This window comes from Myxine glutinosa, chromosome 5 (genome assembly GCF_964187855.1).
Source record: "Myxine glutinosa chromosome 5, kmMyxGlut1.1, whole genome shotgun sequence".
Classification (NCBI taxonomy): Eukaryota; Metazoa; Chordata; class Myxini; order Myxiniformes; family Myxinidae; genus Myxine; species Myxine glutinosa.
The window spans coordinates 32,720,403-32,747,684 of record NC_136265.1 but is presented as its reverse complement, the minus strand read 5'-3'; the positions used below and the strand labels follow the sequence as shown (position 1 = coordinate 32,747,684).

General features: G+C 46.0%; 1 long non-coding RNA gene across 1 annotated transcript; it reads left to right on the top strand.

Annotated features, from left to right (window-relative positions):
* The first annotated feature begins 148 nt into the window (after nt 1-148).
* Nucleotides 149-25,699, top strand: LOC144892239 (uncharacterized). The gene is made up of 8 exons (XR_013623454.1): nt 149-297; nt 570-711; nt 1,399-1,993; nt 9,202-9,438; nt 9,605-9,781; nt 10,054-10,195; nt 10,863-11,490; nt 25,642-25,699. It is a non-coding gene; the product is annotated as an uncharacterized LOC144892239 (long non-coding RNA).
* Nucleotides 25,700-27,282: the final 1,583 nt, after the last annotated feature.

Genomic DNA, 27,282 nt, shown 5'->3' with positions numbered 1-27,282 from the left:
TGTATTTGTTTTGTGGACAAGTTTTTACTGCTCAGCATTTACTGTTTTGTCAACTTCAAAGGTTTATTTTTTCCTGTTGCAGTTAGTGACACAATTAATGCTTTTTGTATTTCAATACAGACCCGGAGACATTTGTATGCGAGTGACTGCTCTGAGTTTGTGCGGAACAAACCAAAAAATGGCCTGATATTTCAGTGAAAATTTTTTTCAGGAAAAGTGAGAAATTTGTAATTTCGATGGAGGTTGGATATTTCAATTCTGACCCTGATATGAGTCGTAGAGAAGACTTTTTAAAAGGTACGTGCTGCTTCCTTGGTTGTCACTCCGCATTTATGGGATAGGGAAATGGACAAAACCTGTGGATTGGCATGTGGAGGAGAAAATGTCTTCATGATTGCCCTGGTGTGTTTGGAGAGGAAAGAAATCCTATAAAGATGTCACATCACTTCCCCCAAACACAATGGCTGTGTAACCTGTGTCGTGTCGTGTCGTGTCGTGTCGTGTCGTGTCGTTTCGTGTCGTTTCGTGTCGTTTCGTTTCGTTGCATTGACTTTGCTATTGTCTGTCAGAAGGACTGCAGGAGATGCCTGGAGACTGGATGGCACTGTCACCGTAGAGCGGCATGCAGTGTGAACCATCGATTGATTAACATCAGGCTGAATATTAAAGAATGAAGTTTTGCAGCGATCGCCCGGACAGAGGATCACCAAGGTTTGTTCTTTCCAATTTGTTTGGTCCGAGTGAGGAAGAGAATGGAGAGAACACCCACAGAGGTTATTTCCTGGAGCTTTTCAGATTTAAAGCCAAGGAGGCATGTAAGGAGGATGGCTCCATAGAAGATATGTGGTCAGTGTATTGGGTGTGTGTGTGTGTGTATGTGTGTCCGCAGTGTGTGTATGTGTGTCCGCAGTATGTGTGTGTGTGTGTGTATGTATGTATGTGTGTGTACGTATGTGTGTGTGTGTCTGTGTATGTAGTGTGTGTGTGTATGTATGTGTATATGTGTATGTATGTGTGTGTGTGTGTGTGTGTGTGTGTGTGTGTGTGTGTGTGTGTGTGTGTGTGTGTGTGTGTGTGTGTGTGTGTGTGTGTGTGTGTGTGTGTGTGTAAGAGAGAGATAGAATTGTGAGGAACAGAAATGAAAAAACGAGATGTGTGTGGGGTGTCATAGTGTGGGGTTGTTGTGTTGTGTCATTGTGCGGTGTCATAGTGCGGTGTCCGAGTAAGGAAGAGAATGGAGAGAACACCCACAGAGGTTATTTCCTGGAGCTTTTCAGCTTTCAAGCCAAGGAGTCGTGTATGGAGGATAGCTCAATAAATGAGAAATGGTCGGTGTGTGTATGTGTGTGACGCATTATGTCATTGTGTCATTGCATTGACTTTGCCATTGTTTGTCAGGAGTGCAGGAGTTACCTGGAGGCTGGATGGCATTGCCAGCATATAGCGGAATGCAGTGCGGACCATCGATTGATTAACATCAGGTTGAGTTTGACAATAATAAAGTTCTGCATTGAATGCCCAGGCAGAAGATCAAAAAGGTTTGTTTTTTACAATCTTTATGGTCTGAGGAAGGAAGAGAATGGAAAGAACACCCAGAGAGGTAATTTCCAGGAGTTTGGCAACTTTAAAGCCAAGAATCAGGTAAGTATAATACCTCAATAGAAGATAAATGGTTGGTGTGTGTGTGTGTGTGTGTGTGTGTGTGTTGTGTGTTGTGTGTTGTGTGTTTGTGTGTGTGTGTTGTGTGTGAGTGAGTGATGTGTGAGTGAGTGATGTGTGTGTGTGAGATGTGTGTGTGTGAGATGTGTCGTTTCATTGTGTCATTGCATTGACTTTGCTATTGTCTGTCAGAAGGACTGCAGGAGATGCCTGGAGACTGGATGGCACTGTCACCGTAGAGCGGCATGCAGTGCGGACTATCGATTGATTAACATCAGGCTGAATATTAAAGAATGAAGTTTTGCAGCGATCGCCCGGACAGAGGATCAAAAAGGTTTGTTCTTTGCAATTTGTTTGGTTCGAGTGAGGAAGAGAATGGAGAGAACACCCACAGAGGTTATTTCCTGGAGCTTGTCAGATTTAAAGCCAAGGAGTCATGTGAGGAGGATGGCTCCATAGAATGTGTGTGTGTGTGTGTGTGTGTGTGTGTGTGTGTGTGTGTGTGTGTGTGTGTGTGTGTGTGTGTGTGTGTGTGTGTGTGCGCGTGTGCGCGCGCCGTTAGTTGTTATCTCCATATGCGGGTTTCAATAGTTGGAACGGAGCCTTTCCAGGTCTCAAAGTATCCACCTTCATGCACACATGTAAATACTGTGGAACCTCGACATTTGCGAGGGATACGTTCCTGAAACATACCACAAATGGTGAATCCACAAATGTCGGGGCATTGTTCCAATGGGAAACTAGACAAGACACTCTTGGACATCACGGTGTTGACCGATATGTCTCTGCACACATTAATACATCATTATAATAATTGTACCAAGTTTGATTTAAATCCATTCAGTTGTTCTCAAGTTATCAGATGTGACCTCTGAACTTTGGCCTCGGGACACCAAAATCTAATCGGTTAATCTTTACATCATTATACATACCTGTAGAAAGTTTGAATTCGATCACTTCAGTCATTCTCAAGTTATAGACCTATTACAGACTTTGACCTTTGACCTCTTGACCCCAAAATATAATCAGTTAATCTTTACATCATTATACATACCTGTAGCAAGTTTGAATTAGATCACTTCAGTCGTTCTCAAGTTATAGACATATTACAGACTTTGACCTTTGACCTCTTGACCCCAAAATATAATCAGTTAATCTTTACATCATTATACATACCTGTAGCAAGTTTGAATTCGATCACTTCAGTCGTTCTCAAGTTATAGACCTATTTCAGACTTTGACCATTGACCTCTTGACCCTAAAATATAATCAGTTAATCTTTACATCATTATATGTCCCTGTAGAAAGTTTGAATTGGATCACTTCAGCCATCCTGAAGTTATAGACCGATTGCAGACGTTTACCTTTGACCTCTTCACGGCAAAATCTAAACGGTTCTTCTTTACATCATTATCCATAAGTGTACCAAATTTGGTCAGAATCCCATGACTGGTTCACAAGTTATTCCGGTAACAGGATTTTTACTCAACATGACCTTTGGTCATGGGCCTTTGGCCTTTGACCACTTGACCCCAAAATCGAATGACTTCATCGTTACTTCATTATACATACCTGCATCAAGTTTGACGAAGATCCTTCCAGCCGTTCTCAAGTTATCGCGGTAACTAAAACCTATCATGGACGGACGGATGGACAACCTGAAAACACAATGCCTCCAGCGACTTTGTTGGTGGAGGCATAAAAAGGGGATAGATTCCCAGTGGTTCGTAATTCATAAGGGAATTTTTTTATTTTATGAATATGAATGCACATCATTATAGGCCATGGGCTGCTGAAGCTGGCCGTGCACCCCCCCCACAAACCTCCGACCCTATATTTTTCTGATGCCCCAGAGTGTCCTGAACATGAAATCAAATGTTAACATTGCATAAGTTGGGATGAACTTGTCATTTGGGGCCAATGTATGGGGGTACTCTCAAAACGTGACCAATTTCGCTTTGCGTCGTGATCCGTTGGCACATTTTCACATTCTGGTGAATTATGGGGTCATTACAGCAGCTATACATACATATAACGTACCAAATGAAAGCTGAGCTTGTGTCAGTTCGTTTCAAACCCTCATAAGTAAGTTTCAGACATATGTAATATGAGTTATTGGGGTACATATACACACACCCCTTATAGATATCCGGCGCGTCAAAAAAAAAAATCAAATTTCGACATTAAGTTTGTTTGAGGTATATCTGTGAGACTTTATAAGTTCAAATCATATTGTAAACTACATTGTGACCCACGCGCTACCATTCAATACCACAACTATCATTCTAGGACATAAACTGACAAAGTTATGACAATTTAAAACTTGGCACTCGTTAATAGCGCAAACATGGCAAAGCAAGGACAATGCTGTCGTGCAGACCCTTTGGTTAACACCAGGGACCGCGGAAGACCAGAACAGCTTTAATGGAGGCGACGACCAAACGCGAATTCTACTTATGAAACGCGGGAGGAGGAAGGGAAGTGGAAAGCTGCAGAAAAAGCGCTTACCTGGGGCGCGCCGACCGCGGCTTCGATCCTGCGGGGAATTAATGTACTCGACACACAAGATTTCAAATGTACAAAAATAAAGATTTATTCCCGGCACCCGATAACAATGAAACGCGACGGTAATCAAATCATGTAAATCCTACGTTGGGATCCCACACACCGGACTCAACAACAGAAACGAGACACAGGAATGGATTAACAAAAGAAAAACGTCCGTTATGTAATTGTGAATGTTCCGTGGGTGCGGCCTTATCTGTCCCTCGTCTTGTCTTTGGCTCAGTCGACGTCCCACGCGGCCCTCTCCGACCGCCTCCGAGCACCACCCCGCCTCGCCCCAAGCATCACCAGTCCTCGCTCCAAGCACCACCAGGCCTCGCTCCAAGCACCACGCGTCCAACGCAGGCTAGTGACTCCACACGAGGTCGATCTCCACACACGATCGGTCTGCCAAGTCCCAGTCAGCTCTCCCAAGGGTTGGACGTGCCAGAGAGATAAAGGAACGTGCAGGAAGCAAGCGAACTCCACTCAACTCAAGAGAACTCCCAGAAGCAAGCCAGTGAACTCAGGCTAGGACTAGGACTGCGCAGTGCGCATAGAGTTCGGCGCGCCCTCTTATAACCTTGCTGCGGTGACGTCAGCCTCGGCGCGCCACCTAATCAGTGCCCTCCACAGGCCTGGAGCGTGGTCATAGCATGTAGCGTGTTACTCGAGGCCTAGCGGAGGGGTAGCTGGCTTTAGCTGGCTTATTCTTAATCCCTACTCTATCTAACACTCGAACATCCTGGTATATCCACAGGTATACTTCTTCACCGACAAACCGACTAAACACGCAGAACTTATTACAGGTAGATTCCCTATCACGACAGTCGGATACCTACCTACACAGATCTATCTGGCTCTAGATATTTCTCGACCCCCAGACATAACACAGCCCCCCACCTGGAACCGTAGCTCCTGCTAGGTTCACTGCAGGCGCGACAATTCCAGTCTTAACGCTTACTGTCACACACTTAATTAACCTATTAAATAAATCAGGAGGGCTGTGGGAAGTGAGTCGGACTTCCTACCTATACTTCTTAACATGCTAATCCCCTTAACAATCATGCAGGCACATATTTACAATCATTTCGATTCGTTCCTGCGGTGGGAGGAAACAAACAACACATCAAAATCTAACTTAACCACAAAACTTACCAAACTTACAAATTTCCAAAACTCTATAAAATATTTGTACAACCCCGGTCTACAGACCGCGTCCCCCGGTGGATGCCACAAGACACAACCTTACCTGCGCGGCCATCCCAATACAACAACAACAACATGCATTTTAAAGGCCATTTTCCCTGCTAGAGCGGGGGTTAGCCTTGCGGTCCCCATGACAATCTACTCCATTTTGCCCTATTTTCTGCATCTCTCCTTGTTAACCCCCTTGCCCGCATTTCTTCTTCCACCATCTTTAGCCAAGTCTTTCTCGGTCTTCCCCGTCCTCTGCTTCCTTCTACATTCATTTCCATCACTCTTCTCAACCAGTCACTTTCATCCTTCCTCAACACATGACCAAGCCATCTCAACCTGTTCCTCTTCACAGCATCAATCACAGGCTCTATTCCCATCATCTTTCGCAATTCATCATTTGTCTTCCTCTCTCTCAACGATACTCCGCACATCCGTCGAACCATTCGCATTTCCACCCTTTCCAACCTTCGTTGCTGCTCTACGTTCATTACCCATGTCTCGCTCCCATAAATCATAACACTTCTCACACATGCAGCATACACCTTTCCCTTCAGCTTCAACGACACTCCCCTCACCATCAGCACGCCACTCAGTTCCCGAAACTTCTTCCATGCACATCTCACTCGAGCAACCGTTGCCGAGTCTGATCCAACTTCTCCATTCAGCATGTCTCTGAGGTAGCAAAATGTTTTCACACCTTCCAGCTTCACGCCGTCTCCAAGATCCAACTCAACATTTCCTCCATCTGCAGCTCCCTCTGTGCACACCTTACATTTGAATGTAGCTGCCACACTGGTTAATGACCCTCTCAGACCACTACATTTTTGATGAACCCACTCAGCGCACATTGTACATTGAATGGAGTTCACTCCGACACCCTTCCTGCACACAGCACAGGGCCACTTCCCAGTTCCTTCCACCTCCCCACATGCTTTACCACTTGCCATCACCTTCGTCTTTCCGATATTCACCTTCAGACCTTTTGTCTCCATACATTCCTTCCACTTGTTCATCTTTTCCTTCAGTCCATCCATACTTTCCGCAATCAACACCAGATCATCTGCATACAACAACTCCCATGGTAAACCCTCCTTTACGTTCTGAGCCAGCACCTCCATCACAGTTACAAATAGTAGTGGACTTAGTACCGACCCCTGATGCACTCCCACCTTCACCTCAAACTCACCACTGTTCCCGTCCTTCGTCCTTATAGCTGTGCGCGCTCTTTTGTACATTGCCATCACTACTCTGATCAACCATTCCTCCACTCCTAACTTCCTCATTGCCGATGTCAATACTTTGCGTGGAACCCTATCGAATGCTTTCTCCAGATCAACAAACCCAAGAAACAACTTCTTCCTCTTCTCCATGTACTTCTCCTGCATCTGCCTCACAATAAAAAGCGCGTCTGTCGTTCCTCTTCCTGGCATAAATTCAAACTGCATTTCGTCGATCTTCACTTTCTTCCTTATCCTCCTCTCCAACACCCTTTCCAATACCTTCATTCCATGCTCCAATAACCTTATCGCTCGGTACGAGCCACACTCTAGAGTCTAGAGGGTCACCTTTCCCCTTGTATAGAGGGACGAGGTTACTCAGTTCCCAACCACTGGAATGCGGCCTTCTTTCACCGCCAGATTACAGATCTGTCATTCTCTTCACACCCCAACTTCCTGCTGCCTTCAACATATCTCCCACAACTCCCGTCGGCCCTCCCGCTGTTCTACTCTTCATTACTTTTATCGCTTCCTCAACTTCCTTCTCGGTTATCTTCTCTGCCGGTCCTAAAACTGGGTTACTCTCTATGTTGCCATCCCATTCATTCTCTGTATTCAACAGCATTTCCATATATCTTTTCCATCTTCCTTTAATTCCATCTGGGTCCAAAATTTTAATTCCATCTGTAGAATTTCAACAAAAGCCACATCACTGTTCATATCGGTACATATTATTCCATCGTGTTTGGAAAAACTGGAAAATTGGAAAACTTGGAAAAATTAGAGAAACAATATAGCTTATTTTACTCCAGGGGGTCCGAGGATTACCCACCCAAAATATCGTTGCGATCGGTTCAGCCGTTTTTGCGGTACCTTCGAACGGACAGACAGACGGACATTTGGTGAATTATAGTAAGACTAGCAACAGTTCCTGCCCTAAGGGCGGGGCTTCAATCTGGAAGCCTAAATGAAAAGGTAAAATATCAGAAATTGAAGGCTTTTTTATTTTAAACGATTCATATAAACATCCGTTGAATCATATCACACGCAAATCATCAAAATCTAAACAGCACATGGACGACAACGTACCACATACGTCTCGCGTCTCGCTCGCTCTCATGTTGTCCCGATAATGATCCTTCCGCAGGTTCACTTGCGGAAACCTTGTTACGACTTTTACTTCCTCTAGACAGTCAAGCTCGCTCATCTTTTCGGTGCACCGGCACGAGCCGAGATCGAGGGTCTCACCAAACCGTCCGATCGGTTGTAGCGACGGGCGCTGTGTACAAAGGGCAGGGACTTGATCAACGCGAGCTGATGACTTGCGCTTACTGGGAATTCCTCGTTCGTGGGACACTGTCTCAAGCCCCAGTCCCCATCACGGATGGGGTTCAGCGGTTTACCGGAGCCTGACGGCAAAGGGCAAGGTACACGCTGGCCCGTCCAGTGTACCGCGTGTGCGGCCCCGGACATCGAAGGGCATTAAACGTTCATTAAACATGAAACGTTCATTAAACATTAAACGTTCATTAAAGGATTACGAAACGAAAAACATTACGAAATTACGTTACACACCGTCACGTCAAACACCAACGTGAACACATCCATCGTCACAACATCGTCACAATAAGAACATCGTCACAATGAACGTTATGCGAACGCGAATGTTATGCGGGAGTCCAAACCTGAGAATGCTGGAGACCAAAGCTGAAATTGGGAAAACCAAATAGCCTATTTTACTCCTGGAGATCCCAGGATTACCCACCCAAAATATCTTTGCGATCAGTTCAGCAGTTTTTACGGTACCTTCGAACAGACAGACAGACGGACATTTGGTGAGTTATAGTAAGATCGTCACAATGAGAACGTCGTCACAGTGAACGTTATGCGAACGCGAATGTTATGCGGGAGACCAAACCTGAGAATGCTGGAGACCAAAGCTGAAATTGGGAAAACTAAATAGCCTATTTTACTCCCAGGGGTCCCAGGAATACCCACCCAAAATATATTTGCGATCGGTTCAGCAGTTTTTACGGTACCTTCGAACAGACAGATGGACATTTGGTGAATTATTGTAAGATAAGCTGTTTATACACGTCATCACTGCAGTAAAAACGCCTTGGGGAAGTGCGACTTTATTAGTATCAATTTTGTTTTGTCATAACATTAATAATATGTGATTATCATTAATTTTGTTATTAAAAGCGTCTTTGGAAAAACGCCACGATAAAGCTTCTTTGGACAAACGCGACGATAAACCTAATTTAACATTTATATACACCTGAACGTGCAACCCCATTGACTGCAATGGTGGGGAAAACCCGCTCGGGGGAGAAAACCCCCTTGGGGAGGTGGGGGGGGGGGGGAAAATGAATGCGCTACAACCTTCATTGTGTAACCCTTCGTCATCCTGTCAAGTTTGGTTGAGATTGGACAAGTAACGACAGAATGTATTGGCGTCAAAAATTCATCAGACAAACACAAATGGCGTATTTTAGTATGATAACTGCTTTTGATGATCTAGATGTGCTATTTGGTCTCCTAAGAGAGTTCCATTTTGTGTCATGTCAATGTGGTGCAGCAATGAAAGTCCCAATGACAACAACGCCATGGAAGCGAAGTCTGAAGAAACATTGGGAAGTTCACCACTGAGCACCTCTCTATACAGCACCTGCCAATATTTTGCAAAAATGTACGACAGTGGAGCAAAATGGATACAGAAGAATGTGATAAGGAAAGCAAGAACTGTTCTCTCTCCTTATTCACGATAAATCGGGTGAGGGGGAAATTTTACCACTTCCAACATAAATTTATTGAGGTGAGACATTTCATTATTTTCCGCATTTCTAAATAGAAATATAAATTGTATTTGTTTTGTGGACAAGTTTTTACTGCTCAGCATTTACTGTTTTGTCAACTTCAAAGGTTTATTTTTTCCTGTTGCAGTTAGTGACACAATTAATGCTTTTTGTATTTCAATACAGACCCGGAGACATTTGTATGCGAGCGACTGCTCTGAGTTTGTGCGGAACAAACCAAAAAATGGCCTGATATTTCAGTGAAAATTTTTTTCAGGAAAAGTGAGAAATTTGTAATTTCGATGGAGGTTGGATATTTCAATTCTGACCCTGATATGAGTCGTAGAGAAGACTTTTAAAAAGGTACGTGCTGCTTCCTTGGTTGTCACTCCGCATTTATGGGATAGGGAAATGGACAAAACCTGTGGATTGGCATGTGGAGGAGAAAATGTCTTCATGATTGCCCTGGTGTGTTTGGAGAGGAAAGAAATCCTATAAAGATGTCACATCACTTCCCCCAAACACAATGGCTGTGTAACCTGTGTCGTGTCGTGTCGTGTCGTGTCGTTTCGTGTCGTTTCGTGTCGTTTCGTGTCGTTTCGTTTCGTTGCATTGACTTTGCTATTGTCTGTCAGAAGGACTGCAGGAGATGCCTGGAGACTGGATGGCACTGTCACCGTAGAGCGGCATGCAGTGTGAACCATCGATTGATTAACATCAGGCTGAATATTAAAGAATGAAGTTTTGCAGCGATCGCCCGGACAGAGGATCACCAAGGTTTGTTCTTTCCAATTTGTTTGGTCCGAGTGAGGAAGAGAATGGAGAGAACACCCACAGAGGTTATTTCCTGGAGCTTTTCAGATTTAAAGCCAAGGAGGCATGTAAGGAGGATGGCTCCATAGAAGATATGTGGTCAGTGTATTGGGTGTGTGTGTGTGTGTATGTGTGTCCGCAGTGTGTGTATGTGTGTCCGCAGTATGTGTGTGTGTGTGTGTATGTATGTATGTGTGTGTACGTATGTGTGTGTGTGTCTGTGTATGTAGTGTGTGTGTGTATGTATGTGTATATGTGTATGTATGTGTGTGTGTGTGTGTGTGTGTGTGTGTGTGTGTGTGTGTGTGTGTGTGTGTGTGTGTGTGTGTGTGTGTGTATATAAGAGAGAGATAGAATTGTGAGGAACAGAAATGAAAAAACGAGATGTGTGTGGGGTGTCATAGTGTGGGGTTGTTGTGTTGTGTCATTGTGCGGTGTCATAGTGCGGTGTCCGAGTAAGGAAGAGAATGGAGAGAACACCCACAGAGGTTATTTCCTGGAGCTTTTCAGCTTTCAAGCCAAGGAGTCGTGTATGGAGGATAGCTCAATAAATGAGAAATGGTCGGTGTGTGTATGTGTGTGACGCATTATGTCATTGTGTCATTGCATTGACTTTGCCATTGTTTGTCAGGAGTGCAGGAGTTACCTGGAGGCTGGATGGCATTGCCAGCATATAGCGGAATGCAGTGCGGACCATCGATTGATTAACATCAGGTTGAGTTTGACAATAATAAAGTTCTGCATTGAATGCCCAGGCAGAAGATCAAAAAGGTTTGTTTTTTACAATCTTTATGGTCTGAGGAAGGAAGAGAATGGAAAGAACACCCAGAGAGGTAATTTCCAGGAGTTTGGCAACTTTAAAGCCAAGAATCAGGTAAGTATAATACCTCAATAGAAGATAAATGGTTGGTGTGTGTGTGTGTGTGTGTGTGTGTGTGTGTGTGTGTGTGTGTGTTGTGTGTTGTGTGTTGTGTGTTGTGTGTTGTGTGTTGTGTGTGTGTGTGTGTTGTGTGTGAGTGAGTGATGTGTGAGTGAGTGATGTGTGTGTGTGAGATGTGTGTGTGTGAGATGTGTCGTTTCATTGTGTCATTGCATTGACTTTGCTATTGTCTGTCAGAAGGACTGCAGGAGATGCCTGGAGACTGGATGGCACTGTCACCGTAGAGCGGCATGCAGTGCGGACTATCGATTGATTAACATCAGGCTGAATATTAAAGAATGAAGTTTTGCAGCGATCGCCCGGACAGAGGATCAAAAAGGTTTGTTCTTTGCAATTTGTTTGGTTCGAGTGAGGAAGAGAATGGAGAGAACACCCACAGAGGTTATTTCCTGGAGCTTGTCAGATTTAAAGCCAAGGAGTCATGTGAGGAGGATGGCTCCATAGAATGTGTGTGTGTGTGTGTGTGTGTGTGTGTGTGTGTGTGTGTGTGTGTGTGTGTGTGTGTGTGTGTGTGTGCGTGCGCCGTTAGTTGTTATCTCCATATGCGGGTTTCAATAGTTGGAACGGAGCCTTCCCAGGTCTCAAAGTATCCACCTTCATGCACACATGTAAATACTGTGGAACCTCGACATTTGCGAGGGATACGTTCCTGAAACATACCACAAATGGTGAATCCACAAATGTCGGGGCATTGTTCCAATGGGAAACTAGACAAGACACTCTTGGACATCACGGTGTTGACCGATATGTCTCTGCCCACATTAATACATCATTATAATAATTGTACCAAGTTTGATTTAAATCCATTCAGTTGTTCTCAAGTTATCAGATGTGACCTCTGAACTTTGGCCTCGGGACACCAAAATCTAATCGGTTAATCTTTACATCATTATACATACCTGTAGAAAGTTTGAATTCGATCACTTCAGTCATTCTCAAGTTATAGACCTATTACAGACTTTGACCTTTGACCTCTTGACCCCAAAATATAATCAGTTAATCTTTACATCATTATACATACCTGTAGCAAGTTTGAATTAGATCACTTCAGTCGTTCTCAAGTTATAGACATATTACAGACTTTGACCTTTGACCTCTTGACCCCAAAATATAATCAGTTAATCTTTACATCATTATACATACCTGTAGCAAGTTTGAATTCGATCACTTCAGTCGTTCTCAAGTTATAGACCTATTTCAGACTTTGACCATTGACCTCTTGACCCTAAAATATAATCAGTTAATCTTTACATCATTATATGTCCCTGTAGAAAGTTTGAATTGGATCACTTCAGCCATCCTGAAGTTATAGACCGATTGCAGACGTTTACCTTTGACCTCTTCACGGCAAAATCTAAACGGTTCTTCTTTACATCATTATCCATAAGTGTACCAAATTTGGTCAGAATCCCATGACTGGTTCACAAGTTATTCCGGTAACAGGATTTTTACTCAACATGACCTTTGGTCATGGGCCTTTGGCCTTTGACCACTTGACCCCAAAATCGAATGACTTCATCGTTACTTCATTATACATACCTGCATCAAGTTTGACGAAGATCCTTCCAGCCGTTCTCAAGTTATCGCGGTAACTAAAACCTATCATGGACAGACGGATGGACAACCTGAAAACATAATGCCTCCAGCGACTTTGTTGGTGGAGGCATAAAAAGGGGATAGATTCCCAGTGGTTCGTAATTCATAAGGGAATTTTTTTATTTTATGAATATGAATGCACATCATTATAGGCCATGGGCTGCTGAAGCTGGCCGTGCACCCCCCCCCCCCCCCCCCCCCACAAACCTCCGACCCTATATTTTTCTGATGCCCCAGAGTGTCCTGAACATGAAATCAAATGTTAACATTGCATAAGTTGGGATGAACTTGTCATTTGGGGCCAATGTATGGGGGTACTCTCAAAACGTGACCAATTTCGCTTCGCGTCGTGATCCGTTGGCACATTTTCACATTCTGGTGAATTATGGGGTCATTACAGCAGCTATACATACATATAACGTACCAAATGAAAGCTGAGCTTGTGTCAGTTCGTTTCAAACCCTCATAAGTAAGTTTCAGACATATGTAATATGAGTTATTGGGGTACATATACACACACCCCTTATAGATATCCGGCGCGTCAAAAAAAAAAATCAAATTTCGACATTAAGTTTGTTTGAGGTATATCTGTGAGACTTTATAAGTTCAAATCATATTGTAAACTACATTGTGACCCACGCGCTACCATTCAATACCACAACTATCATTCTAGGACATAAACTGACAAAGTTATGACAATTTAAAACTTGGCACTCGTTAATAGCGCAAACATGGCAAAGCAAGGACAATGCTGTCGTGCAGACCCTTTGGTTAACACCAGGGACCGCGGAAGACCAGAACAGCTTTAATGGAGGCGACGACCAAACGCGAATTCTACTTATGAAACGCGGGAGGAGGAAGGGAAGTGGAAAGCTGCAGAAAAAGCGCTTACCTGGGGCGCGCCGACCGCGGCTTCGATCCTGCGGGGAATTAATGTACTCGACACACAAGATTTCAAATGTACAAAAATAAAGATTTATTCCCGGCACCCGATAACAATGAAACGCGACGGTAATCAAATCATGTAAATCCTACGTTGGGATCCCACACACCGGACTCAACAACAGAAACGAGACACAGGAATGGATTAACAAAAGAAAAACGTCCGTTATGTAATTGTGAATGTTCCGTGGGTGCGGCCTTATCTGTCCCTCGTCTTGTCTTTGGCTCAGTCGACGTCCCACGCGGCCCTCTCCGACCGCCTCCGAGCACCACCCCGCCTCGCCCCAAGCATCACCAGTCCTCGCTCCAAGCACCACCAGGCCTCGCTCCAAGCACCACGCGTCCAACGCAGGCTAGTGACTCCACACGAGGTCGATCTCCACACACGATCGGTCTGCCAAGTCCCAGTCAGCTCTCCCAAGGGTTGGACGTGCCAGAGAGATAAAGGAACGTGCAGGAAGCAAGCGAACTCCACTCAACTCAAGAGAACTCCCAGAAGCAAGCCAGTGAACTCAGGCTAGGACTAGGACTGCGCAGTGCGCATAGAGTTCGGCGCGCCCTCTTATAACCTTGCTGCGGTGACGTCAGCCTCGGCGCGCCACCTAATCAGTGCCCTCCACAGGCCTGGAGTGTGGTCATAGCATGTAGCGTGTTACTCGAGGCCTAGCGGAGGGGTAGCTGGCTTTAGCTGGCTTATTCTTAATCCCTACTCTATCTAACACTCGAACATCCTGGTATATCCACAGGTATACTTCTTCACCGACAAACCGACTAAACATGCAGAACTTATTACAGGTAGATTCCCTATCACGACAGTCGGATACCTACATACACAGATCTATCTGGCTCTAGATATTTCTCGACCCCCAGACATAGCACAGCCCCCCAACTGGAACCGTAGCTCCTGCTAGGTTCACTGCAGGCGCGACAATTCCAGTCTTAACGCTTACTGTCACACACTTAATTAACCTATGAAATAAATCAGGAGGGCTGTGGGAAGTGAGTCGGACTTCCTACCTATACTTCTTAACATCCTAATCCCCTTAACAATCATGCAGGCACATATTTACAATCATTTCGATTCGTTCCTGCGGTGGGAGAAAACAAACAACACATCAAAATCTAACTTAACCACAAAACTTACCAAACTTACAAATTTCCAAAACTCTATAAAATATTTGTACAACCCCGGTCTACAGACCGCGTCCCCCGGTGGATGCCACAAGACACAACCTTACCTGCGCGGCCATGTCAATACAACAACAACAACAACAACATGCATTTTAAAGGCCATTTTCCCTGCTAGAGCGGGGGTTAGCCTTGCGGTCCCCATGACAATCTTCTCCATTTTGCCCTATTTTCTGCATCTCTCCTTGTTAACCCCCTTGCCCGCATTTCTTCTTCCACCATCTTTAGCCAAGTCTTTCTCGGTCTTCCCCGTCCTCTGCTTCCTTCTACATTCATTTCCATCACTCTTCTCAACCAGTCACTTTCATCCTTCCTCAACACATGACCAAACCATCTCAACCTGTTCCTCTTCACAGCATCAATCACAGGCTCTATTCCCATCATCTTTCGCAATTCATCATTTGTCTTCCTCTCTCTCAACGATACTCCGCACATCCGTCGAACCATTCGCATTTCCACCCTTTCCAACCTTCGTTGCTGCTCTACGTTCATTACCCATGTCTCGCTCCCATAAATCATAACACTTCTCACACATGCAGCATACACCTTTCCCTTCAGCTTCAACGACACTCCCGTCACCATCAGCATGCCACTCAGTTCCCGAAACTTCTTCCATGCACATCTCACTCGAGCAACCGTTGCCGAGTCAGATCCAACTTCTCCATTCAGCATGTCTCCGAGGTAGCAAAATGTTTTCACACCTTCCAGCTTCACGCCGTCTCCAAGATCCAACTCAACATTTCCTCCATCTGCAGCTCCCTCTGTGCACACCTTACATTTGAATGTAGCTGCCACACTGGTTAATGACCCTCTCAGACCACTACATTTTTGATGAACCCACTCAGCGCACATTGTACATTGAATGGAGTTCACTCCGACACCCTTCCTACACACAGCACAGGGCCACTTCCCAGTTCTTTCCACCTCACCACATGCTTTACCACTTGCCATCACCTTCGTCTTTCCGATATTCACCTTCAGACCTTTTGTCTCCATACATTCCTTCCACGTGTTCATCTTTTCCTTCAGTCCATCCATACTTTCCGCAATCAACACCAGATCATCTGCATACAACAACTCCCACGGTAAACCCTCCTTTACGTTCTGAGCCAGCACCTACATCACAGCTACAAATAGTAGTGGACTTAGTACCGACCCCTGATGCACTCCCACCTTCACCTCAAACTCACCACTGTTCCCGTCCTTCGTCCTTACAGCTGTGCGCGCTCTTTTGTACATTGCCATCACTACTCTGATCAACCATTCCTCCACTCCTAACTTCCTCAATGCCCATCTCAATACTTTGCGTGGTACCCTATCGAATGCTTTCTCCAGATCAACAAACCCAAGAAACAACTTCTTCCTCTTCTCCATGTACTTCTCCTGCAACTGCCTCACAATGAAAAGCGCATCTGTCGTTCCTCTTCCTGGCATGAATCCAAACTGCATTTCGTCGATCTTCACTTTCTTCCTTATCCTCCTCTCCAACACCCTTTCCAATACCTTCATTCCATGCTCCAATAACTTTATCGCTCGGTACGAGCCACACTCCAGAGGGTCACCTTTCCCCTTGTATAAAGGGACGAGGGCACTCAGTTCCCAAGCCACTGGAATGCGGCCTTCTTTCACCACCAAATTACAGATCTCTGTCATTCTCTTCACACCCCAACTTCCTGCTGCCTTCAACATATCTCCCACAACTCCCGTCGGCCCTCCCGCTTTTCTACCCTTCATTGCTTTTATCGCTTCCTCAACTTCCTTCTCAGTTATCTTCTCTGCCGGTCCTAAAACTGGGTTACTCTCAATGTTGCCATCCCATTCATTCTCTGTATTCAACAGCATTTCCATATATCTTTTCCATCTTCCTTTAATTCCATCTGGGTCGACAACGATTTGTCCCACTTCATCCTTCAAGCAACTCACCCCCATCACATCACACCTCTCTTTCGCTATCTGCTTTGCAATCCTGAATACTGCTTTCTGACCCTCTTCCGAATCCAAGCGTTCTCCGAACATTTTCCTACATGCCTCCTGCGCCTTTGCTACCTCTGTCTTTGCAGCCTTCCTGGCTGCCTTATAACTTTCATGCTCTGCTGTTTCTGCTCCCGTACCCTTCGCCTTCTGCCACTCCTTGAACTTCTTCCTCTTCTCGTCAATCCTCTTTCCAACTTCATCATCCCACCACCATGTTTCCGAGTGCCTCGGTGGTCCTTTTGTCCATCCACATACCTCACCAACGGCTCCCAACAGACTAGCTTTCATCGACATCCAACCACTTTCAAGCTCAACCACATCATCCTCGACCCTACTCAGCCTCTCTTTTAATGCCTCCCTTACTGTCACCTCTTTCAACCTCCACACCTTCATTCTCGGTTGGTACTTCACCCGGCGAGCTCTCCTCGCACCTTTCACCCTTACGTCGCAGACAACCAAGTGGTGCTGTGAAACAGCCTCCTCCCCCGGGATCACCTTTGTGTCCCGGAGGTGCCCCCTATCTCGCCTACGCACCATCAGGTAGTCAACGGTTGTCGTCGACCCACCTGACGTGTATGTAACAAGCTTATTATCCTCTTTCTGGAACTGAGTATTACAAATCAACAAATCAGCTCCATCAGCAAACTCCAAAATCCTTTCACCTTCTCCATTTCTCACACCATATCCGTAACCCCCATGAACTCCGTCAAAACCATCCATACTCCTTCCCACATGTCCATTTAGGTCTCCTCCTACCACAACAACGTCCTCATCTTTCACGTTTTCCATCAGCTTCTCTATCGCACACCAGAACTTGTCCTTTTCTTCATCGAAGAAGGTGCGCCCCTAAATAGGAAGAGGCCCTACATCCCAATGCGCCCCTAAATTTCTGCGGGCCCTGTCCAGATGTTACAGGTGAGTGACATGGCTCGGTGGATTTCATCCTCATTCATACAACACAAACCCCTTATCCACTCACTCATTCCGTCACTCCTTGCACACAAAATCATAACCAAGCACGTATTTCAATGCACCCCCCTGCAGGACCATGGCATTGATGTCGTATGCATGTGTGTATTCCTTAACTAGGCAGCGGGGAGGTACCACACTACTAAGATGGTGGGGGCGCTTCAGGCTGTGGTGCTCGCAGTCCCAAAACAGTCAACCGACTTGCAAGTTCATGCTCCCCCCCCTTTACCTCTTGGCCCCGTGACAGCCCAACAGCCCTTTCCGCCGTTACCCCGCCGGTGAGGGTCTCCACACACCAGGCTCCGTTGCCTCCTGCTGTCGTGCAGCTCCACGGGTCGCCGGGGGTCTCCTTTACCCCAGTGCGCCCAACCAGACCCTCCGTCGACGAGTTCCAATTTCCAGATACCACTGGCTGCCAGGGGTAATTGCCGCAGAGGGGGGGGGGGGGGGGGGGGCGCAGGCATCGCTCCTCAGAGCCTGATCTGTACCTGCGGACACACACACCTTCCCCACCCACAAGATCCCAAAACACTTTTCCTCCCCCGCTGCCATTCAATTCTCAACACATTGCCATAGATGGTACAAAAAGATGTCACAAGAGTTTGTGCCATGGCCTGCCGTTGTGAAATCCCCGTTCACATTTAACCAACACATTTTCATTTCCAACACACAATAATCACTCAACTCTCCATTATCTCCACTCTCACGACCACATAGAAACACATCACCTCCACACATAAACAAATGCCACCCACAAGACTCTGTGTGGCACACATTCCATCCCCCTCACCAGCCATGTCATCACTCTCACCCACCTCCCAACTCGAAATTACATGTCCCCAATTTGCATAGCAAGTCCTGAAGCCTGGGACAGTCACCATCAAGGCCTTACCCCTACCTTGATGTGCAGGTAACTTCCGGTTGGTCAAGTCCAAAGGTGCCACCATCCACCCTTCAAAATCCCCAAATTTATTATTGGGCCGATCAAATTTTACCAAATTTTTCTTTTGTCCCCACTACACTGGCAGGTATGTGGGTCCGCATCCAACGGTGATTATCACTATACAACTACCTGTGGCCACGACAGCTCCGCACCTCTACCGTGCAAGGGTCATCGGGACAAGCCGAGCAGTCGAAACACCAACATGGCCCATGAGCGTCCATAAGGTTGCGACCCACCATCCATCCTTCGGCCCCCCTGCGCAGAACACAGCTGCACCAGCCCCAGCTGGCCAATGCAGTGAGCACCTGCTGCCAAAAACACTACCGCACGCACAACCTCGGCCCTGGGGGAGACTGTCGCAGTGCATGGCATTCCCCTCATGTCATCTACGCCGCCCTCGTCCCCCAGTCCACAGAACTGCAGCCCCCCAGTGCTCACCCACACGTGATGACACCAAGGTCCAGTCAACAGCCATGCTCCACCAGGAGACACACCCAGAAGACATGGTCCACACACCTCGGACACGCACAGCACCACGTTGACCCTCAGACCCCCAACTCCATCCCCATGACTCCGCGTCCCAAATATCAGCACAGTCGCCCCCGCAACCAGTTGAAGGCTGTGTCCTGCTACCCTGTCAATTTTATCACAGCCTCCAACACTTTGGTCTAGCACACCTGGATCAATAATGGTGCAACTGTGCAGTGACCACCATGACATTTCAAAATTCACCCTTAAATTTGTATCTAACCCACAGTTTAACCATGCCAAACATTTGTCACAATTCACTCATTTCACCAAAGAAAGATGCTTTGCCATATACAGTGGGGAGAACAAGTATTTGATACACTGCCGATTTTGCAGGTTTTCCCACTTACAAAGCACGACAAGGTCTGTAATTTTTATCATAGGTACACTTCAACTGTGGAAGACGGAATCTAAAACAAAAATCCTGAAAATCACATTGTATGATTTTTAAGTAATTAATTTGCATTTTATTGCATGAAATAAGTATTTGATACATAAGAAAAACAGAACTTAATATTTGGTACAGAAACCTTTGTTTGCAATTACAGAGATCAGACGTTTCCTGTAGTTCTTAACCAGGTTTGCACACACTGCAGCAGGGATTTTGGCCCACTCCTCCATACAGATCTTCACCAGATCCTTCAGGTTTCGGGGCTGTCGCTGCGCAACACAGACTTTCAGCTCCCTCCAAAGATTTTCTATTGGGTTCAGGTCTGGAGACTGGCTAGGCCACTCCAGGACCTTGAGATGCTTCGTACGGAGCCACTCCTTAGTTGCCCTGGCTGTGTGTTTCGGGTCGTTGTCATGCTGGAAGACCCAGCCACGCCCCATCTTCAATGCTCTTATTGAGGGAAGGAGATTGTTGGCCAAGATCTCGCGATACATGGCCCCATCCATCCTCCCCTCAATACGGTGCAGTCGTCCTGTCCCCTTTGCAGAAAAGCATCCCCAAAGAATGATGTTTCCACCTCCATGCTTCACGGTTGGGATGGTGTTCTTGGGGTTGTACTCATCCGTCTTCTTCCTCCAAACACGGCGAGTGGAGTTTAAACCAAAAAGCTCTATTTTGGTCTCATCAGACCACATGACCTTCTCCCATTCCTCCTCTGGATCATCCAGATGGTCATTGGCAAACTTCAGACGGGCCTGGACATGCGCTGGCTTGAGCAGAGGGACCTTGCGTGCGCTGCAGGATTTTAATCCATGACGGCGTAGTGTGTTACTTATGGTGTTCTTTGATACTGTGGTCCCAGCTCTCTTCAGGTCATTGACCAGGTCCTGCCGTGTAGTTCTGGGCTGATCCCTCACCTTTCTCATGATCATTGAGGCTCCACGAGGTGAGATCTTGCATGGAGCCCCAGACCGAGGGAGATTGACTGTCATCTTGAACTTCTTCCATTTTCTAATAATTGCGCCAACAGTTGTTGCCTTCTCACCAAGCTGCTTGCCTATTGTCCTGTAGCCCATCCCAGCCTTGTGCAAGTCTACAAATTTGTCCCTGATGTCCTTAGACAGCTCTCTGGTCTTGCCCATTGTGGAGAGGTTGGAGTCTGATTGATTGAGTGTGGACAGGTCTGGAGACGGCTTTGCGGTCGGTCTTTGCGGTCGGAGACGGTCTGGAGACGTCTTTTATGCAGATAACGAGTTCAAACAGGTGCAGTTAATACAGGTAATGAGTGGAGAATGGGAGGGCTTCTTAAAGAAAAAACTAACAGGTCTGTGAGAGCCGGAATTCTTACTGGTTGGTAGGTGATCAAATACTTATTTCATGCAATAAAATGCAAATTAATTACTTTAAAATCATACAATGTGATTTTCAGGATTTTTGTTTTAGATTCCGTCTTCCACAGTTGAAGTGTACCTATGATAAAAATTACAGACCTTTACGTGCTTTGTAAGTGGGAAAACCTGCAAAATCGGCAGTGTATCAAATACTTGTTCTCCCCACTGTACATGCCAGCCGAGCATGGCCCATATGCTCGGCTCATTACACATTCCCGATTCACATCCCCATGGCTCTCTTCCCAAACCGAGAGTCCATAAATCATAACGGAACATCTGTGGAAGGTCACCCTCACACCATCACGTTCCACAGATGCCCCAATGGTTGTCCGGCAGGCTATCTCCATCCCTGTCCATGCGGTTCGACCCGCGTCCATAGCCCAGCATAAGCATGGCAGTGCACCCATGCTGGCTGTCCCAGATTCTCAGGGAGAGGGTGCCAGGCCGCATGCCTGGGCGGTCACCACATAAGGCCCATGTTGGCCGTCCGCAGTGCCACCACCAAAGCGTGACCCACAACATCTCCCCCTAGTGGTCCTCAATAAATGCCATCCCAGGCTTGAGAAACCACCTCGGACCCCCTGGAGGTCTTGGCCCCCACCAGGGTCCGGTGACCCTGCCGGCCCGAGCCACCAGCTTGGGCTGCGCCCCGACGGACAAGGGACGCCACACTCCACCAGACCCCCCGTGGAGCCCAGGTCGTACCATGCCACCCATGGCTGGACCCCACGTCCAAATCTCGCCAGCACAGCCCCCCAGCTGGCTGGCATACTCAAATTTCGAAAGGGGCAAATTTTCCCCGAGGCCATCACCAATGACCTCCCCTTGTCCGAATCCCGCAGCCCAGGGACCAACTCCAACCAAGGCTGCTCCAAAACAAATTCCCATTTAAATCTAAATTTCTTTCTCCTTTTAAAATTTTTGGCCCCAGGTGTCCAATCACCGCAGCTGCAGGTAACAACCCCAACCACAGGTTGTTCTGCCCCTCCCTGCAGCTGGTCCACATTCCCTACAGGGACCAAATCGTCGGAGGCTCGATCTCCCGATCCCTCTCTGTCCGAATCCAGCCCGGAGCCAACACACTCCCCCAACTGGTTCTGTAATTTCGGAGCCTCCGTTACCAAACCGCAGTGTATGGTGAGGGTCCCCTCGGTCACCACAACCTCCTCCTCGGACCGACTCACCTCCTCCCCCAAACTCCTTTGGGCCTGGTCAAACCCTACCTCCACGGGACTGTCCCAGGTCCCCAGCCGCTGGGTCAAATCATTTTCATCATCATTACCCATCAATTCCGGCTCCGACAGGCCTTCCCCAATAAATACCCAGTTCGGCTCCATTACCCAGGCCCCCAATAATGTTACCCCCTCTTGCTCCGAACCACCGCCCTGGCACAGCAAGGATTCAAATTCATTTCCCTGTTGAGGTGTTGGGGGCATCCACCCAATCCCAATACACCTCCAGGCCACGATGTGGGCAACATCCTCCCTTACAATTTAATTCTCCATTCACCTCTTCACATGCAGTTTCCCCATCTACCTGTGAGCACTCCCCATTTCCTTCAATTGCCATTCCCGGTGCAATCCCCAATTTGCCTTCCCCCCCGTTCCGATTCTATTTCTGCCACCATTGGCTTCTCCTGGGCCCCAATGGCACCATTCGTTCGTCCTTCCCACAATTTAGTCGTACATTCATTAATTTTAATTCCCATTCCTTCAATGTGTCCCTCCAATCGATCACTCAATCCCTTCATGTCATTTTTCATTTCTCCCATCTCTCCCTTCAACCAATCAATTTTATCACTCATGCTGTTATTCAATCGCTCATTCATTCCCTCCATTTTGTCATTCATTTATTTACTGGTTCGCTCACTGTGCTCCCTCTGAGCCCTCATTTCGGCCTTCTGTCGATTCTCCAATCCTCCCAATTGGTCCTTAATGAATTGCATTAAGGCCTGATTGTCGTTCGGGACCGCCTTGATTGCGGTGGAGGTTCCACCACCACCCGATGTATACCCCCACTACTTCTGACTCACTCCCAAGACTTCCCGCATCTTCCATTCCTTCTTCCATATAGCTTACCTCTTCCATCCGTGGAGAAGAGCTAGCTTCCCCGTGCGGCTTTTACCTCAGAAACCGGTTGAGAGCGTTGTTGTGCTGAAGAGTTGTTGTTGAGTCTGGCTCTGCTGAAGTTCGATGAGGTCGTCGAGGTATTCGTCGTTGACATCTGCCGTTGCAACGTCGAATGTAAATGGCTGCCGCACCCCGGTACAGCAGTGCCTCCAACTTCAGACTCATCTTCGATCCCGCTCACGCACTCGTCCAGTAGCGAAAAGTTCGCGAAGTTGTCGTTCTCTGTTCGCCGCCTCCACAACGGTAACTTCTTTCGGAAAGCGTTCAGCTTTTCTTCAGATCCGATGACATTCACTCCACCGCCCTGCATCTGGCAATTGCGATGATTGAGTGCGTCAAAGATGTCAGCCAAGTACGCCAAGGCGAGGATGAACTCTGACTCTTGGAAATGCGTTGCATGGCAATGCTGGTTTTCTCGCAAAAACAGGGCTAATTCTACACGCAAGGCAAAAACACGGCAAACTACCTTCCCTCGTGATAACCATCGAACGTTAGAGTGGTAGAGAAGGACTTCTAATTCAGAGCCGATTTCATTGCACAGCTCTTTGAAGATGTGATGATTCAGAGCACGGCTTCGCACGTAATTCACAGTTTCAACGACGATTTTCAGAACATTGGCCAGTTTTGGAGGCAGGGTTTTTGATGCCAGCGCGTGTCTGTGCAGGACGCAGTGTGTGACGATGATGTGTGGTGCATCAGCCTTCACCAGCGCTCCAAAACCGGAGTTGCATCCCAGCATGGCTGGAGCTCCGTCCGAGCAAACTGCAGACACCATGTTCCACGAGAGGCCGTTGCTTCTGAAGATGTCGTCCACAAGCTTCTTCACATCAGCTGCCTTCGTCATTGTTGTGAAAGGCTTGCAGAACAGAAAGTCTTCCTTGATCTCGTCTCCTTTGACATAACGCACAAATAAGATGAGCTGGCTCAATTTCGAAATGTCGGTGGTCTCGTCAAGTTGAAGGCTGAATTTCGTCAGGCTGGTGACTAAATCTGCAACTACCTGGGTGAGGATGTCGTCGCTCACATCGTCGATTCTGCATCTGATGGTGTCATTTGAGAGTGGAACGAGAGATAACTTGTTTTCAGCAGCTTTTCCCAGCATGATGTTGGCCATCTTCAACGCGGCCGGTTTGATGAGTGTCTTGCCAACGGTGTGCGGTTTGCCCTGCTTTGCGATCAGGTACGCAACTTCATACGACGCGGTGAGGATCGGTTTGTCAATTGGAATGAAGCCGAGAGTGGTCCTGGTAGCACTTGCGTCGAATCGGACTCTCTTCAATTTGAATTCATCCAGCGTTGTGAATCGAGGGAAAATGTTGCTTCTGGACCACCTCTAATTTTACATGTAAGTGAATGGTGAAAAAGGGGGAAAACATTCTGACCGGCTGTCCCACCATAAAATTGTGCACCCTTATTTCTCCCCCACTGAGACATGATCAAGTCTAGCCGGTTTAATATCTATCAAATCAAACCCCTGGTGTGTGTATTGACAACTGTTGCAAACTCAAACAAGGAGCCAATGAATATTTTTGGTCCTGGAGTAGGCAATAAACTTAAGTTTTTTTTAAACGTTCATCTCCATCCAGTATATTGACGAATAATACATTATCATTTTGTTCCTTGCTCCTTGCTCAAAGTATTTATTTTGAACCAAGATAAAATGATACACCTCTCTTAATGACCTTGTTTGACCACCCCCCTAGCCACATATCATTTAAAGATTATAGTAAATTATTTTTCACTCGATTTCTTGACAACCATCAAAATTTTCTGTCCATTCCAAGATATTTATTTTCCTCACATCCTCCAACTTATTAGTATTGAAATTTATTCTTTTATTTGTTTCATTTACCTTCACCCCCGTTATCTCCTCAATTATACCTATTTGGTATTTCTCACATCCGTTATGCTTTCCATTTATATACCAAGGTTGATTACACCTCCATTCCTTGGTTTGGTTATAACCTGGTTCAATCATTTATGTAACAGTAAAGAAGAAAAAAAAGACAAAAAGACAGGGACGCACATATATTGCATATTTTAACCATACTCGATCCTTTTCTCATTAATCTCCTCACTTTTGAGAAATGCCATGTTGTCTAACTTGGATTCCTTCCCAGAATTTTTCATTGTTTTGTTTCCTGCTTTTCACATACACACCCTGAGTTCCACGAAACACTGACAGGCAGTTTCACTTCCCTAAATACATTTGACATTATAAAAGCCGTGTTCGTTCAATTTTAAACATTGCAAATCGACGGAGATGAGCGTCAACTTGTCTTATTCCAGTCTTTCCTCTGATGAAGAATATATCAACTCACCCGGATATTGGTAAGTTTCATTTGGTATTAAACTGTTAATGAGAGCTTTGTATGTGATTAATTATATAACGAATTATTTATTTTCCTTTTTATTACAGCAATTCAAGTATTGCGAATGACCTTCATGAGGAATGGAATATTTTTAATCAGGTCCTGGCAGAATTTCAAGTTGTTCGTCAAGAGTTTCACAACGATCTGAATACGGGTTTTAACAACCTATCTCTGGGATGGAGGCCTCAGAATATTCACTCAACTAATTTATTCAATGTTTCACCGTTCTTTGAAGATTCATGTGGAAGGTATGATACAAAATAAAATACGTTGATGTTAAATGAGGCTGCCTTAGAATGCGTGTATGTGTGTGTGCGTGTGTGTGTGTGATGTTTTGTCTGGCTTCCTTCAGCACAGTAATTTGTCTATTTTATCTGCAGTATTAACCTCGAAGAAGACACAGACGAGATGTTGCCTCTTGTTCGAAACCACCATCATCGTCTATCCCTGGTAATTCATTATTCATCTCTCTGACTGGCCCCAATAAATGAGAAAAAAAATAAAAAAAACCACCTTAGAGGCCATTTTTCCCCGCAAGCGGGGGTTGGCCTTTTTCGGGAACCATGGTTGTTGTTGTTTTTCGGTCCCCTTTTTGAAGCAATGTTTTTTTTTTTTTACGGCCGGATGCCCTTCCTGACGCCAACCCTTTTTGCCGCCTTTAACGACAAACAGGGAATTACCAGTGAACTGGTCCTCAATTAGCCGACCTCGGAAGGATGACAGGCTGAGTCAACCCCCCTGGCGTTAATTCAGCGATCGACCAGGATTCGAACCCAGGATCCTAGGATCCTAAGCCGGCACACTAACCACTAGCCCAACACCAATAAATGAGCGTTGAGATTTATTTATTTATTTATTGACAATACGATGTATCTTTTAATCATACCTCCTCATGTTTTTTCTTTCTTTTTTTAAACAGAATATAACACCTCAAACAAACCCTTTATTAACAGAGATGAGAGTTGAGATCGATGACCACAACCACGACCACGATCACAGCTTTGATTGGGACTATTTTGAGATCCTAAAGAGTGGTTATTTACTTCCAACCTGTGATACCCTAAATTTTCATCTCGACGACCTTGACACAAAGCTCGATCTTTTGGAGGTATGGTTTATTTATTATATATCCTCATCCACTTTACCTTCTCCTTGCTTCACCCTATATCAATATTTTCTCTTCCACCTTGTCTTAAACAGAAAGAGATTCAGAACCTAAAGACTCCTGGTGAAGTTGCCTTTGGCTTGTGCTGGGAAGAAACTGAATATATACCTCAAGAAAAATGTTTTCATAAATAAAAAAAGATTTTAATGTTTTTAATATGGTATGATTATATTTGCTTTGCCTACAATTATTTAATTCTTAATTATAAAAAGAGAATAAAGGGGGGGAGCGCCCTTCGACCCCTCGTCTCACCCCTCCCCTCCCCGTGTGTGTGTGGGGAAGGTGGGGGTGGGATGAGGGGGGTGGAGGGTCAGGGGTGGGGGTGCACAAGGGGGTGGGGGATGATGGGGATTATGGGTGTGGTTTGTGTGGGTGTGGTTTGTGTGGTGTGGTTTATATGGGTGTGGTTTGTGTGGGTGTGGTTTGTGTGGGTGTGGTTTGTGTGGGTGTGGTTTGTGTGGGTGTGGTTTGTGTGGGCGTGGTTTGTGTGGGCGTGGTTTATGGAATGAGTGAATTTTTTTCT